The sequence below is a fragment of the Tupaia chinensis genome, unplaced genomic scaffold, assembly GCF_000334495.1.
Source record: "Tupaia chinensis unplaced genomic scaffold, TupChi_1.0 Scaffold149501_1, whole genome shotgun sequence".
NCBI classification, from domain to species: domain Eukaryota; kingdom Metazoa; phylum Chordata; class Mammalia; order Scandentia; family Tupaiidae; genus Tupaia; species Tupaia belangeri.
Genome location: NW_006209345.1, coordinates 1,326,787 through 1,343,181, shown reverse-complemented (window position 1 = coordinate 1,343,181; position 16,395 = coordinate 1,326,787). Strand labels below are relative to the sequence as shown.

The following is a 16,395-nucleotide window of genomic DNA, read 5'->3' as shown; positions in this document are numbered from 1 at the left end:
CCCAGGGGGGATGGCCATGCAGCAATCCCTTCTCCTCCATTCTCCTCTTGGGATCTTGGGCATGCACGCACATGTGCCTGGCTTGAGTTTAAGCCACCGGGTCCGGGACTCGAACCGCAGTCGACTACATGAGAGTTCAGTGACATAGCCATTATACTAACTGCTGGTTCCCCTCAAATTTTTTTCACATATTTTGTTCATTTTTTAATTAAAAAAAAAATAGTTCAGAAGGGAAAGTCCCATATCAGTTCTTCCTTCGTGGGCAGCAGTGAAAATTCCACATGTCCATTTGCCTACCTGAGAAATGGGATTGGTGCTACTTCATTGGCTTGTTAGTTCACGTCTTTTCATCAGTGAATAATTTGGGCATTTTAAAAAAGTTTATTTATTTCTTTCTTTCATAAATAAGACAGACAGAGGGAGTGAGAAAGGCACTCCCAATGGAGTTCCGATGTAGTGATTCTCTTCCTAGTCTCCGCCAGCTCCAGATTATGGGCACACACATGCCTGGTATCCTTAGGGAAGTCTCTGGACATGAACCCAGAACCTTCCCACATGGGTCAGCTCTGCAAAGCATCACATTTTCCTGCTGTGCCACCATCCAGTATCAGGAATCTTGTTTAGAGAATCTTCCAGGTGATTTAACTGGGGAACTGAGTCTATTCTCTGCTCCCGAGAGGCTAGAAACATCCTCCTGGAACATAAAGACCATCCCATCAAATACCCCGCCCCTTTCTTGATAGGTTGGTGTGGTTAGTCAGTCTTCTGATTTCTTATTTTCTGGTCTCAGCCCACACCTACACCTTCCATCCCAGTCCTCACCAACACTGTGCGATATGCTGTCTGTCTTGTGGGCTTGGTCACGAGACTGGTCCCAATGCAAATCTCTGTTCTGCTTCTTGTTGGTCAAGAGGCCTCATGTTCGCTACCACACTTCTCAGAGCCTCAGTGTGCTCGTTTATACAACGGGTATAGGAGCATCTGCTGAACAGACTTATGAGATTCTAGTTAAAGTCTTTGCACATTGTGGGCACACGTGTGGTCCTATTCCCACTGCATTCTCTCCACTGCAGACTCAAGCCTGGCTCCTGTGTGGGGTCTCTCACAGGTGGTTTGTGCCTTTACGGGGCAGTGGGGAGCCAGGGGGTCTGGGTTTGCCTGTTGGGAGTGTGTGAATCAAAGGAGCCGGCAGCAGCTGAAGCAACCTCGCCCCGGATTCTTGAATGCAGCCTCTTGACAGACCGATTGTGTAACAGCATTCCTCCCAAGGAAATACTTCTGCCCCGCTGGAGAAGGTGCGAGAGCTTCCCAGGCACTGAAGGGGCCCTGCTGGGTAAATTAATTCTTCATTATTCCATTCCCAAGGCTCTCATGTTGGCCAAGTGCCCAACACGAACAGACGCCTGCCTGCCTGGGGTCAGTTGAGATGCCCTATGCACTCAGGTAGTCTCCACGAGCCCTTAGGATCAGAGGATGTGTTCAAAGATGCAGATTCCCCATCCATTCTTCGTCCCCTCTGCCTGGGACAAAGGGCCTGTTGTTGATGTGTGAGCTTGCTTTCTGGTATCTAAATATTTTATTGCTCAGGACACGCAGGCTCACGTCTGCCCTGCACCCGGCAGCTCTGTGTGGGGCTGGGGTTTTGGCAAGCTGACTGCTGTAGTTCATTGTTTCTCTCTCCATCACCCTCACAGATGCACTCTGAGACCCGGAAATGCCACCTTCAGGTAAGGTTTCAGCATGGGGTCACCAAAAGTCCTATGCTGGCCAGTCAGGAGGCAGGGTGAGAGTGGAGTGCAGGCCCTGACCTCCTGGAAGTAGGCGGGGTGGCGCAGGTGACACCATCACAGGATAGGTACTGGGAGGTCTCCATCACCATGGAGCCTGAACTGGACGCAACACCTCCAAATGACCCTCCTTCTCCCTTTCTTCTTGTCATTCAGGATGGAGGTAGAGGATGATGAGATGAGAACTTATAACCACCACTTGAGAGCTGGGTGACCCTCAGCCAGGCACCTCATTACACTCAGCTTCAGTTTCCTTGTCTGTGAGATGGGCCCGGTCATCCTGATTCTCTTTGTTGGGATGTGGAGAAGGAAAATGGGCATGGACGGAAGCTCCTGGGATGTGCCTGGCCCAAAGAGATGGTCAAGAAACGAACCTATGATCGTCTGGTTATGTTCTCTTCTTTATTTTTGTCTTTAATTTTCCAGAGGGCATGTATGCATACTAGAGAGAGACAGAGAAATGGAAAGAGAGGGAGAAAGCACCCCTCTTTCTGGGACGAGGCCAGGTCATAGTCCCTTCTCCTCCATCTTTTCTTCCTTTGGGGATTTTGGGCACACACACATGCTCTTGGAGTGTTTCTCAAGCCACCAGGTCTGGGACTTAAACTGTGTATTTGGTCATGTGGGATCTAGCTTCCATAACCATCAGGCCATGGGCTGGCCCCAACCTAGTTAGTTTCTTATTAATTTAGTGAACAGTCACCTGGCCTGTGTGCCAGGAGTACAGTGATGGATAGGAAGACCTGGTCCCTGTCCAGGAGGTGAGCCATGGGAAGGCCATGATGCAAGTTATACTCAGGGCATCTTTTCCAGGTGTCACCAAAGAACCCTGCATTGGTAGCATGAGCCAGGTACCTGGGTCACAGCCCGGGCCTGCCCATTGCCAGCCGTGTGATTTTGCCTCTTTGAGCCTCAGTTTTCCCAAATGTGAAATGGAGGCGATGCTGAGCAGTTTCTCCTAGGGTTATCGTGAGGATTTGACGGTGGGTATTTGTAGACTATGTGGCAAACGGTGTCAGAGTGCATAACAAACATGTGTCTGTCTGTACCTCAGGGGACCGACCTCGCTGTGCTGAGAGGCCAAGGTGGAGAAGATGGGAGACCGCTCAGGATTTTGTCTAGTGTGGGTTTGGATTTCAGAGTTTCCAAGAAATGGACCAGTGAGGGAGCTGGTCCAGGCAGGACCAAATGAAAGCAGGATAGCTCTATGGAAGCGGGCAGGAAGGCAGAAGCAGAAAAAGAAACAGAAAGAACCTCGGGGTGTCCTCATCTTACCAGACACCTGGTCTGCAGAAGGGCTGGGCCCCCACCACTGCACTATCTTCCTGGGCTGCTGGTACGTCCTGCTGCAGCCTTCTGAGGGGAGCCGGGCATGGAAACCGGAGCTGCACGCAGGAGGCGCGGGCCGTTTCATCCGCTTGGGGATGGGAGCGAGTTACAGGTGTGACCATTGTTCCTGAGCACAGGTGGGGATAATGCGTCCTGACAGCCCGAAGGATGGGCCCCTGGCAGTGCTGTGGGCACCTATGTTACAAAATGTCCTGTGAACGCTCCCCACGGTCCTGGCCTCTTCATGTGCTTCCAGAACCGGTGGCCTGGGCACACAGAGCCACGGCCCTTTCACTGAGTGTTTTGGCGAAGGTCACCGGGACAGAGTGTGTATTGTCAAGGATGCCAGCCCAGCCTTTGTGCCCGGCCGGCTGCCCCTGACCACAGGAATTCCTTGTGCTCACCCTCATTCACACCAGGAGGGTGCCCACTCCTGTTGGGGGTGGCCTCCCTCCCTCCTGATGCTGCCTTTGGGCTAGAGGCTGAAGCTCTGGCCAAACAAACCTCACCCACCATTTTCCAAAACCTAATTGCCGTGGCTGTGTCTGTGATGGGCACAGACCCAGAGGCCGGGCCTGCCAAGAATCTCCTCGTGTGAATACCTGCGCAGGGCACCTCCTGTGGGAACCAGGAGTCACAGAGAGCCTGGCGTTTGTCCCCGGTCTGTCTGTGACATTAGGTAGATCAAAGCCCCATTGTAAAAACTCATGTTCACTCTGTTCGTCTGTTTGGAGCCCATGTCCTGGGACGGCCCTGCCCTCGTCTCGGGCTCAGAGGGAGCTGACCGCCAAGACACCAGCTCCTATGTGAACCCCATCATTCCTTTTGGAAGGTGCCCCACCGAAAGTGAAATTGCCTTTCATGGGTCTGAGGCCGAGGCACACCCTGAGAAAGAATGAGAAAGCGTGGGGCAGCCCAATTCCTCTCCGATGTCTTCAGAGGAACAAGTTCCTACTTGGCTCTTCTAAGTAGCAGCTAAAAGGAGTGAAAACGTCACCAGTGCTGAATTCATGGAGGCTTCCTGAAGCTGCTAACAAGGAAGGAGCAGTTGAAAGAGGCTGGGAAGAGGGGAAACATTTGCTCAGAAACCCCTTCAAAGCCAGGCAGGAAGATGAGAAGATACAGGCACTGGCAATCATGAAGAGTGAATGGTAGGAAAGCATTAGCTTCTTCCAAAGAGGATAGAATCCCTTCACTCCTAAGTCTGATCACTGTGTCAAATTTCTCAACTCCCTAAGTGGCAATTTGTGAGCTAAAAGCATCTTAACGCATCTTACAGTTTATAGCTCCATAGCTATGGGCTGCTTGGAGCATGGTGCTGGGATGGGGAGAAAGAGTGCCAAGATGGATTAGTAATGTCTATCCAGGTGCTAGTCTCATAGCAAGGGTATGCATATCACATACTTGCCATCTCTGGTATGTTAATCAGGATAAGCTAGGTTTTGCTGCCATAACAAATGTTCAAATCTCAATGGCTTAATGCCATGAAGACTTAATTTTCTCTCCGCAGGTCAGACGTGAAGGAAGTAACTTGTCAGGACAGCGGTCCTCCATGCAGTGACTCAGGGATCCAAGGTGTTTATCTTTCAAGGTCTTGCTAGAGGTCACATGAACTTTTCATAGTCTTGGCCTAATGTCATTTCTACTTGCTCTTCATCATCTAGAACTTTTCGTGTGCTCTCTAGAAGTCATATGTGTCCAGAAGGAAAGCAGGTTAGAGGAGATCTGGTGATTACTGGATATTGTCTCTGCCACATACTGAAACCTAAGCCCCTTTATCAGAGAGGATGGACATTGACTCCAGACAGGAACGGTGACTTGGGCAAAGTCAGTAAGGATGCTGACAATGGTTGCAGCTGGCACTAGCCTAAATCTCACACTTGTGTAGTTAGGCTGAATCACACCATCTAGGTCTTTCTAATCGCCTTCTGTGTTTTTATGAATTCCATCACACACACACCACCTCCCCATCCCCCCACCCCCCTGCCCTGAAGTTCATTCTCTTTCTGGGAAATAGAGTGAAGGGATCAGGTGCTTTTGTTGATTCTGTTTACGAGTGCTCCTCCTGAAAGTACTGTGTCCTGTCACTGGGATGCAGAGCCTTGCCATTCAGTGTTGGGTGATGGGATGAAGGCAAACCATAGATGCTTCGTGTCCTGGAAATGTGAGGCCTCCTCCTCAGTTAAGCTAAGTTCCTTGTTCCCCAAAGAAGATGACAATGTCTGAAGCTATGTTCTTGTTTTAATTCTGATTGGACCTGGATATTTTGGGTGCAAGTGGCTTATATATTTATGTAATTGAAAGGCTTAGAGAATTCAGCTTCAGGAATGGCCGGATCCAGAAATTTAAATGGTATCAGAACTCAGTCTCACCTCTATTTTCCATTTCTGCCTTTCTCTGAGAAAGCTTTAACCCTTGGATCAGCTCTGATTATATTTAGACTGGAGTTACATGTCTATCCCTTAGTCAGCTACTATGGCCAGGGGAATAAGAACCACTGATTTGCCAACCTGAGTCTTGGGAAGATCTTTTGTTCTTCTTGAACCTCCTAGACTGAAAAAAGCTTATGCTAGCTTAGCTTGATGCACAAGACGCAGTGCCCTACATGGCTTTGTCTGTTGGTGGCTGCATATTTCCAGGTCTTTGAGGCTGGAAATGTAGGAAAACATACCCCAGAAGCCCAGTGAAAGGAGGCATTCATTCTGCCCAGGAAATGGATCATCAGGGAGGGCTTTCTGGAGATGGTGTGTTTGCCAGATGGTCAAAAGGAGATGGCGGGCAGAGGAAATAGCATGGTAAAAAGCCCAGTGGCGAAAGAGCACCTGTCACTTGAAGACACCTGGAGTCTTAGCTCAATTAGTGTCCAGAGTAGGGGCAGATGGGACCAAAGGCTGGAGGAGCTGTCTGGGGACTGTTCTGACCACCCACAGACCCCAGTCCCTTCCCTCACCTTTCTGACATGAGTCCTGTGGGTGCAAACATGATGAGCCTCCCCACTGCAGCTGCGAATTAATAGAGGCTCCTGCAGACAGATGCTGCAATGGGCTGAGCTGTCCCTCGAAATTCATATGCTGAGGTCCCGACCCCTAGCACCTCAGAACCTGACCATATTTGAAGACATGGTTTTTACAGAAGTAATTAAGTTAAACTTAGGCCATTGGGGTAGGATCTAATCCAATCGGACTGAGGGCCTTTTAAGGAGAGGAGATTAAGACACCGACAGGCACAGAGTGATGGCCATGTGAGGACACAGGGATAAGACACTGTCCACAAGCCGAGGAGAGGGGCTTCAGAGGAACTCACCCTGCCTACTCCTTGATCTTGGACTTCTAACTCCAGGACTATGAGACGATAAATGTCTAAAGTTTAAGCTGCCCACTCTGTGGTGGTTTCTTATGGCAGCCATAGTGGATGTTCCAATTCCTGGATGCATCTACAGGGAGGACTCCTGGTGTAGACCAAGGGAGGATGAGAGCCCAGGACACAGGACAGAGCAGCCCAAGACACTTGAATACAAACACCCTGGTACCCACTGAACTGCCCATGACAGGCCCATGGCAGAGTGTGCATCGGGGTGGGGGTGATGGACTTGCCTGGCCTCAGGTCATGGAGACTAGGCCACAGTGAGGATTCCCAGCTTGAGAGCCAGTGGTGACTGTGGCTTTGTGCAGCTTTCCACTAAGCAGAGCAATAGCACTTATGAACTTCCCGAGTGTCTCCTGGTGTTCATCAAAGGGTAACTTGGGAGGAAAAAAATGCAGCAGGTAGAGCCACAGGCAGGCACAGGATGAAGCCATTCACCTGCCACCTTTCTGATCTGGCATCATGGAGCCCTGGAGTCTGCCTCTGAGTCTTGCCCATGTCATTCTCTCTACATGGATGGCTGGCCCTTCCTTGCACTGGCTTTTATCTTCCTTACCAAGGCAGGGAGAAAGCAGCAGCCTACCTCTGCTCATGCTGTGGCATCTCATCCTCAGAGTGTTCCTGTGACTGCTCAGTTCCATCCCCAGGCCATACAGCTGGACTCACCCTAGGGTCAGCCGAACCTTGCTGTGCAAGGCAGAACCTCACTTTCAGACCTGGGGTTGGTTGATTTTCTGAGATTTCCTGAGAGGGTATTTATTGGGAGGGGAAGTACCAAGAGGTGAGTAATTTTCTCAGTAAATTGAGCAATCTGATACTTAGAGAGGAAAAAAGTCTTTTTCCTGCAAGAGGCTTGTATCTCCTGACCCTGTACACCTGTGTGTTCCTGGCACTCAGTCTTTATCTTCTGGAGATTAAAAAATCCCAGCCAGCTGTTAGCATGCAAATCCCAGCAGAGCTGGCTCTCTGTGATTTGCATGGGAACAAAAGTTCCTTCAGAGTCCTGGGGCCCATTATAGAGTTCCCAGTCTCTGAGATAGCCCCAACTTCTTCTTTTCTTCTTCTCTTCTTCTTCCTCCTCCTCCTCCCCCTCCTCTTCTTCTTCTTCTCTCTCTCTCTCTCTCTCTTTTTTAAAGAGAGGTTTTTGCTATAGGGCGTGTATGCTGGCCAAAAAGACAGGGAGAGACAGAGACAGAAAATGAGAAATCACCCCCCTCCCCCAGGGGGAATGGCCATGCTGCAATCCCTTCTCCTCCATTCTCCTCTCAGGATCTTGGGCATGCATGCACACACTCCTGGCGTGAGTTTAAGCCGCTGGGTCTGGGACTCAAACCGCAGTTGACTACATGGGAGTCCAGCGACATAGCCATTATGCCAACTGCTGGTTCCAAGATAGCCCCAACTTCTAAACCAGGCAGGGCTTCAAAGCCAGGACTGGGGTGGTGGCTTTCAAAGCGCAGTCCCTAGAACAGTAGCATCAGCATTGGCGTCAGGATCTGCATCACCTGGGCAGTAGGTAGAAAAGCAAAGTTTTATGCCCCTCCTCAGACCTGCTCAATCAGAAACTCTGAGGGTAAATGGAGAGATAGTCCATGTTCATGGATCGGAAGTTGGAAGATCTGGTATTGTTAAGATGTTTTCTTCTCAGTCTGATCTGTAGAGTCAATATAGTCCCAATCAAAATCCCAGCAAGCTGTTTTACAGTTGCTGAAAAACTTATTCTCATTTATGTGGAAGGGCATAGGTAAGAGAGCAGCCTATGTAATTTTTTTTTTTTTTGAGAGAGATTTTTGCTATAGGGCATGTGTACTCACTGGAGGGATAGAGAAAGGCAGAGAGATGGAAAGTGAGGAGGTTGAGCAGGTCTTATGTCTTAACCACTATACCACCTGCTGTCCCCAGCCTACACAATTTTTAAAAAGAGAAACTTTGGGGTTGGAAATCAGCAATCTATGTTTTAATGAGCCCTACTGGTGCGTTTGATGTACACTACAAGGAATTGTGAGGGAGGGAGTAGATAGGGTAGGGAGCCACACTTTGAGGCCCTTTCATTTATAAACTCCTCCCATTTCAATATCCCCTTCAGTCTCAGAACTAGACTTCTTATGGTGGTAGAGGTCTGAGGTGTCTTTAATCCCTATAGTTCTATTCCTCCTGGTCTATATTCATCTCCTTAATAGGACTGAAGGTTTCAAGGGCTTCCCCCAGTCTGAGTCATCTGATGAGACTGCCACCTCCATTCCCATCAAACACACACCAGAAATTGTTTTTATGCCAGAGGAGGGGATAAATATAATCAGATGAAGATAAGGCTCTCTCTAGCATCAAGGGTTGGGTGAGAAAGGAGCAGGTCATGTTCACATGCTGATAAAACTTGTTTCTATCATATGTATTTTATCTTTAAAAATATTTTTAAAAACTTTATTTATTTATCTCATGAATGAGGGAGACACACACAGATACAGCACCCAAAAGGGTCTTAGTGCCATGATCTACTCCCAGTTTCTGCCAGCCTGGACCATGGGAATGTGCTGGGCACACACATGCCTAGTATACTCAGGAAGGTCTCCAGACATGTGCCAGCAACATTCCCATGTGAGTCTGCCTTGTAGAACATGGTGTTTTACTGCTGTGTCACTGTCTGGCCACGTTACCATTTTATATATATATATATATATATTTTTTTTTTTTTTTAAAAAGTTTTTTTTTTTTACAAAGTTTCTTTCTTCCATAAGAGAGAGAGAGAGAGAGAGAGAGAGAGATACCCCTGCCAGAGCCTTGACATCACAAGCCACCTCCAGCTGTAGCCAGCCCCAGATCATGGGCACGTCCACTCCCGGTGTGTTCTGGGATGAAACCTGGAGCCTTCCCTGTGGGTGGCTTAGCCTTGCAGAGTGTTGTGTTACTTCTGTGCCACCGTCTGGTCCCATATCATATATATGTAAAACACCAAGGTAATCCTAGCCCCTTTTTAAATGCTCGGCCTATTAATAGTTCAAGCAAACTCTGCTCAATTCTATCTCCATCCCTGCAGGCCACTGCCCTGGTGCCTCTTGACACCCTCCAACAGGACCATGGTCACTTTCCTCCCTGGACTCTTCCTGCCCTCTGGCCAGCATCATCTTCCAATCTTAAGCCCACTTTTGCCACCAAAGTGCCTTTCCTAAAGCACAACTTTGTAAGGCATTTTTTCTTTTTTTGAATGCTAGAGGGCACATGTACATGAGAGAGAGAATGAGCACCCCTCAGTGGGGCCTGGTCATACTGTACTTTTTTCCTCTAGTTCTCTACCCTGTCAGGAACCTCGGCACATGCATTCATGAAGCCAGTGGGGCTAGGACTCAAACCCCAGTTGGCCATGTGGGATACAGCCTCATCTGTACAGTTTCTAATTGCTATGCTATGGGACTGGCCTTTGTAAGAGGTTTTTATGTGTTCAGTATAGTCAATTCTACCTTGTTGTTATTGTTGTCCCTTTAACGGCTTCTGGCTTTCCCATCTTGCTTAGAAAAACTTCCTACATCATGAAATTATAAGAATGTTTTTCTGTATCAATCTCCATACATGTAGAAGTTTTCTTTTTTGTTTTAGTTTTTTATTCACTATACAGAGCGCATGCATGTACATTAGAGAAAAAAGTACCCTCAGAAGGGTCTCATACTACAATCTTCTTTCTCCAGCCCTTCAGGATCTTGGGCATCTGCATGTGTGTTCCCCAGTGTGTTTCAGGTCACCTGCTGGGGATCCAAACCAGCCACTGGCCAAGTGGTTTCCAGCACTACATTCTGTATGCTACCGACTGAGTCTAGATCTATTGTTTTGTTTGTTTGTTTGTTTTTCTTTTTTTGGAGAGTTTTTCTTTCTTTCTTTCTTATTGGGCGCATGTGCTTGCCAGAAAGACAGAGAGACAGAGAGATAGAAAGCGAGAAATCACCCCACAGAGGGGATGGCCACGCTGCAATCCCTTCTCCTCCATTTTCCTCTCAGGATCTTGGTCACGCACGCACATGCATCCAGCATGAGTTTAAGCCACTGGGTCCGGGACTTGAACCGCGGTTGACTACTTGGGAGTCCAGCGACATAGCCACTATGCTAACTGCTGGTCCCAACCTATTGTTTTTTCATTTTCTTTTTGAGAGAGAGATTTTTGCTATAGGGTGTGTGCGCTTGCCAGAGGGACAGAGAGAGAGAAAGTGAGAAATCACCCTTCAGGGAGGATGGCCATGCTGCAATCCCTTCGCCTCCAGTCTCCTCTCAGGATCCTGGGCACTCATGTGCATGTACTTGGCTTGAATTTCAAGCCACTGCATTTTTGGAACTCCAACTGTGGTTGACCATGTGGGAGTCCAGCGCCTTAACCACCATGCCACCATTTTTGAAAGAAAGTCTTGAGGGGACCAGCAGTTAGCATAATGGCTATGTCGCTGGACTCCCATGTAGTCGACCGTGGTTTGAGTCCCGGACCTGGTGGCTTAAACTCACGCCGGGCACGTGTGCATGCGTGCCCAAGATCCTGAGAGGAGAATGGAGGAGAAGGGATTGTAGTGTGGCCATCCCCCCTGGAGTATGATTTCTCGCTTTTTGTCTCTCTTTCTGGCGAGCGCATGTGCCCTATAGCAAAAACCTCTTAAAAAAAAAAAAAAAAGAAAAAAAGAAAGAAAGAAAGTCTTGGGGACCAGCAGATGGCATAATGGTTACATCACCGAAGTTCCATGTGGTCGACTGCCGTTTGAGTCCCAGACCTGGCGACTTTAAACTCAAGCTGAGCTTGTGTGTGTGCATGCCCAAAATTCCAAGAAGAGAATGGAGGAGAAGGGCTTGAGGTTTGCTATCCCCTCTGTGGGGGTGATTTCTCGCTTTCTGTTTCTCTGTCTCTCTGGTGAGCGCACGTGCCCTATAGGAAAAATCCCTCGAGGGAAAAAAAAAAGTCTTTCACTTTTAATTCCATTGGAAGTAGTGTTTGTATGTGGTTTGAGGTAGAGATTTAACTTTGACTTCCTCAAAATGGATGGTTAGACCAGCCCTGTAGCCTAGTAGTTAAGGGAGCCAGGTCCCACATGGTCAACCCTGGTTTGAGTCCTAGCCCCAGTGTCTTAAAAAACATGCCAGGCACATATGCAGGTGTGTCCAAAGTCCCACCAGAATGGAGAAATGGAGAAGGGATTGTGACATAACCATGCCCCATGGGTGGTGCTTTCTCCTTCTCTCTCTTTCTCTCTGACAAGCACACATACTTCTGGCAAAAACAAAGCAAAACTAAAACAAACAAACAAAAATACTCAAATAATTTGTCCTTTCTCATACTTTAACTTCCCATATAACTTGGAGAAGTTTCTGGACTGTTTTGTTGCCCTTGTTTGTGTCAGGAGAGCACGGTGCTTACTTACTGTAGCTTCCGAGTGGGTTTTCATATCTGGCTAGGCAAGCCTGCCCCCACCCCCAACCAGGTCCCCCTTTTCAAAACCACCTTGACAGTTTGTGCAGGTTGGTTTTTCTACATCTGATTTATATTAAGTCCAATTTCCCCAAAATGAAGATTTCATTTATTTTTAAAAGAAATGACACAATCAACATTCAGTACCTTGCTGGAATTCTAAATGGAATATTACCTAGGGTTGTTGGAAAAGTCATGATGCATTTTTGCATAGAAAAAAATATGTCATGAAACAAATATGTTGCGATTTTTCCAACAACCAATAGATCAATTAATCTTGGGAGATTTGGCCAATGGTGATACAAAGCCTCTCTGATAGTTCTCTCTATTTGGTTTGTGTTCTTAAATCATATTTCACTGTTTTCATCATAGAGATCTTGAGCTTTTCTTGCTAAACTTATTTCTAAGTATTCCATGGCTAGCTCACCAAGGTGACAACGTGGCAGGGCTGGGAAAAGGACAGCAAAATTAATCACATGGGACAATGAAGTGTCTAGAAAGTACTTTCTCTGTAGGTAGTGGCCACAACAGTTTGCAAGCCCAGCTTGCAGAAATTTCCAGAACCAGACTCAGCTCTAAGAGATTCTCTTAGATCCCACCTAGCTCAAATTTACTGTTACCCTATACTTGAGTTGTTCAGAATCATCTGGAATTTGCCAGGCATTAGGGGTGGGTTTCTCCCATGTGCCCCTCTGGTATTTACTACCAATGTATGCAACTAATAGCATGTTTAAAATTCCTGGGGCCCTTTTAGACTTAAAGGAGGGGACAGGAGGTTGAATTGTGGTTAAAGTACTGGACTTTCACGTGGATGACCATGGTTCAAATCTTGGACCTGGTAGTTTGAAATTCATGCCAGATACATGTGTGTGCATGCCCAAAAACCCAGAGGGAGAATGGAGAAGAGGAGATTACAACATGACTATCCCCCTATGGGATGATTTCTCACTTTACCTCTCACCGTCTCTCTCTGTCCAGCAAATGTGTATGCCTTATGGCAAAAATCTGAAAATTTATTTATTAATTTTTTGGAGAGGTTTTTGCTATAGGGTGCGTGCGTTCACCAGAAAGACAGAGAGAGACAGAAAGTGAGAAATCATCCCATAGGGGGATAGTCATGTTGTAATCTCCATTCTCCTCTTGGGATCTGGGGCACGCACACACATGCACCCAGGGTGAGTTTAAACCACCAGGTCTGGGACTTGAACCACAGTCGACCACATGAGAGTCCAGCAATGTAGCCATTACACCATCTGCTGGTCCCGAAAAATTTTTTTTTAAAAAGACTTAAAGGGACAGACTATAACAGCTTTGTGGTGACTTGAATTTAAGAGGTACTGGCGATGACTCTGACCTTCTTGACCTCTCCCTTTCAACATTTATGCCCACAGGTCAGACTCCTGCCTCATCTCCTGTGCCATTTACATAGAAGGAGACTGTTCTGTCCTCCCATGGAGGGCCTTCCATGGCTGCTGGCAGTCCTCTCAACCCCGTGGGGAGAGCGTGTTCAAGATGACCCACTCCTGGCTCCTTGCCAAGGCCACCCACCAATGCTCCCATTCTCCTCCACACCTGAATGTAGGTGCCCTCACTATAGTCTGGGACCCTTTCTCTATTGTCAAGGGCAGTCCCTGGCAACCCTCATGTAGACAAGAGTCAGTACCAGGCTCTGGGACCTCCCCAAACCCAGAGACTCCCGTAGACCCACAAGAGATATTCCTGAAGCCCTTCCCACCTGACCTGAGGTGGGGGTAAGGAGGACCCCTCTCTCCCTATTATCAGCAACAAACAAAGAAGTGTGGGTGAGGATGTGGAGAAAGCAGAACCTTTGCATGCTGTTGGTGGGACTGTAAAATGGTGTATGCTCTTGGAAAACAGCTTTGGGCAGCCTCCTTCTGTCAGTTCTTCAAAGGGTTAAAGAGTTAACATGGGGTCTAACAATTCCACCGCTAGAAATATGTCCAAGAGAACTGAAAACAGGGACTCAAACAAATCCTCGGGCACAAATGTTCATGGCAGAACATTGCAATGGCCAAGAGTCAGAAAGAACCCAAAGGTCCATCAATGAATAGATAAATAAAATGTGATATATCCATACAGTGGACTATGAGTCAGCCATCAAAAGGAATGAAGTATGTGAGATAATGTTGATGATGCTGGAAAACATGATGCTAAGTGAAAGCAGCTGGTCACAACAGACCACAGAGTATGATTGTGTTTATATGAAATATTCAGAATAGAAAGTTCTATAGAGATAGAAAGTGACTGGTGGGTGCATAGAGCTATCGGAACTGAGTAAAATGGGAGTGACTCCAATGGGCACAGGGTTTCTTTTGCTGTGAATAAGTAAACTATTCTAAAAGTGATTGTTGTGAGGGATGCACAGTTCTGAGTATACTAAGAACACGTAAGTAAATGAATCAGACGGTCAATTCTATCTCAATAAAGCTATTATTTTTAGAAAGAAAGAAAGAAAGAAAGAAAGAAAGAGAAAAAGAAAAGAGAGCTGGCTGGTGGCACAGCAGTGAAATTCTGTAAGACTGACCAGCATAGGAAAGTTCCAGATTCATGTCCAGAGACCTTCCTGAGTATGCCAGAGTGTGTCCCTGAGTGTGTCCCTAATCCAGCTGTCTAAGGTGGGGGCTGAGTTGCAGCTGTAAAACTATTGAGGGTGGTGTTTCCACTCTGTCACTCATGGAAGAAATAAATAAATAAATAAATAAATAAATAAATAAATAAATAAAACTTGAAAGGATTAGCTCATCCACCTCTTGCCTTTCTGAAATAAAGTGACTGAGGGCAGGGAGAGGCACTCAAAAAAGTCAACAGTCCCTGCCAGCATCTGGACCCCTCCTTAAGAACTTCATCTATTTCCACTCTTTCTCAGGGTTTCACTGCCTGGCTGTTGTGGCCTCACATTCTTGTTTGCTCCTAGATTCCCAAAGCTGGGGCTGAAGATCTGCCCTCAATGTCCCTACAGCTTCTTCCATAGCTTACCTTACCCTCTGCACCATCAAGACCTCAGCACCGTATTTCCCCATGGTTCTTTGTACTGATGAGCTCCTGCTTTCTTGAATCCATTGATCCATCTATCCACTCATCCATCCTTCCATCCATATCTTTATCCTTCCATTTCTTCATCCATATCCCATCCATCCATCCGTTCATCTAATCATCCATCCACATATGCAGCCTCCCATCCGTATCTTTATCCATCCATCCATGCATCTTTTCATTCATTTCTTCACCCAGCTATATCTCCATCCATCCATCCACCCCCTCTGTCCATCCTACAGACACTCATGAGGCACTTACTGTGTCAGGCTTAAAGTCTGCTGGGAAGACAGGTAAGCAAACAACAGCAATTCAATGCCCAGGGCCACAATAGAAAATAATTTCTGAATTAGTCCAACACCTCCTTCTTGCTTTGGGCTGTCTCAAGGTAGCTGCTATGACCCTGACTATATTACTCTTTACACCCAAACTGCTTCTCCAAAGAGGCAGGAGAAATATATCATGTATAGGCTGGGAGGTAGCGTGGTGATTAAGGTGTTGGACTCCCACATGGCTGAGCGTGGTTTGAGTCCTGGACCTGATGGCTTGCTTTCTCACTCTTCTATCTCTTTCTGGTTAAGTTAAAATAATAATAATAATGATAGGGGCCAGCAGGTGGTGCAATGGTTGGGGCACTGGACTCCCACATGGCTGTCCATGGTTTGAGTCCCAGACTTGGCAGTTTGCTTTCTCAATTTCCCTTTCTCTCTCTCTGTCTCTCTGATCAAATTAAAAAAAAAAAGAAAATAGCAATAACAAATAAAACTAAACAAATAAATAATAATTTAAGAAATGATGACAAAGAAAGTAAAATCATTTAAAAATATGTTTCATTAAGTCAGATATGAAAGGGAATCTCAAAAGTGTAAAACACTGCCAAAACCTTCTTTAAAAAAAAAAAGAAATTTATCATGCAGCTGGGATTGAGGGCAGATGGTGCCAAATCAGGGCCTAGGCCAGAGCACTCATGGCCCAGGTAAGGCCTGGCTCCCTCCCTAAGTGGCTGTGTTACCTCAATCAGCTCACTGGCCCCTTTGGTCCCCACTGTCCCCATCATGAAGAGACCAGGATGGTTGTCATCCAAGGCCATCCTGGGTCTCTGTCCGTGGGCTGGGCCATTTCTGCCATGTTCCAGGCAGGCTGCCCACCACATGGCAGAGCTGCCTGACTCTTCAAGCTCGGGCTCTCTGGGCCTCTGCTCCTCTCCCCAGCGCCTCCCTCCCACCTGCACTAGGGTCTCCAGCATCTACTTCACCTTCCCCTGAATGTCACAATTTCCCCTGCACTTTCTCAATTTCATCTTGCCCTGTCATCTTTTGAGTCCCAGCTTAAAAGTCACCTCCTAGATGGACTAACTCCTCCTGATGCCAGCAGAGCCTCTGCACTGAGTCCCCAGATGTGAAATATGTCCCTGGGGTAGCCTTTATC

General features: G+C 47.2%; 1 pseudogene; it reads right to left on the bottom strand.

Moving 5' to 3' along the window:
- Nucleotides 1-16,057, bottom strand: part of LOC102471311 (proteasome subunit alpha type-7-like) — a 19,642-nt pseudogene extending 3,585 nt beyond the window's left edge.
- Nucleotides 16,058-16,395: the final 338 nt, after the last annotated feature.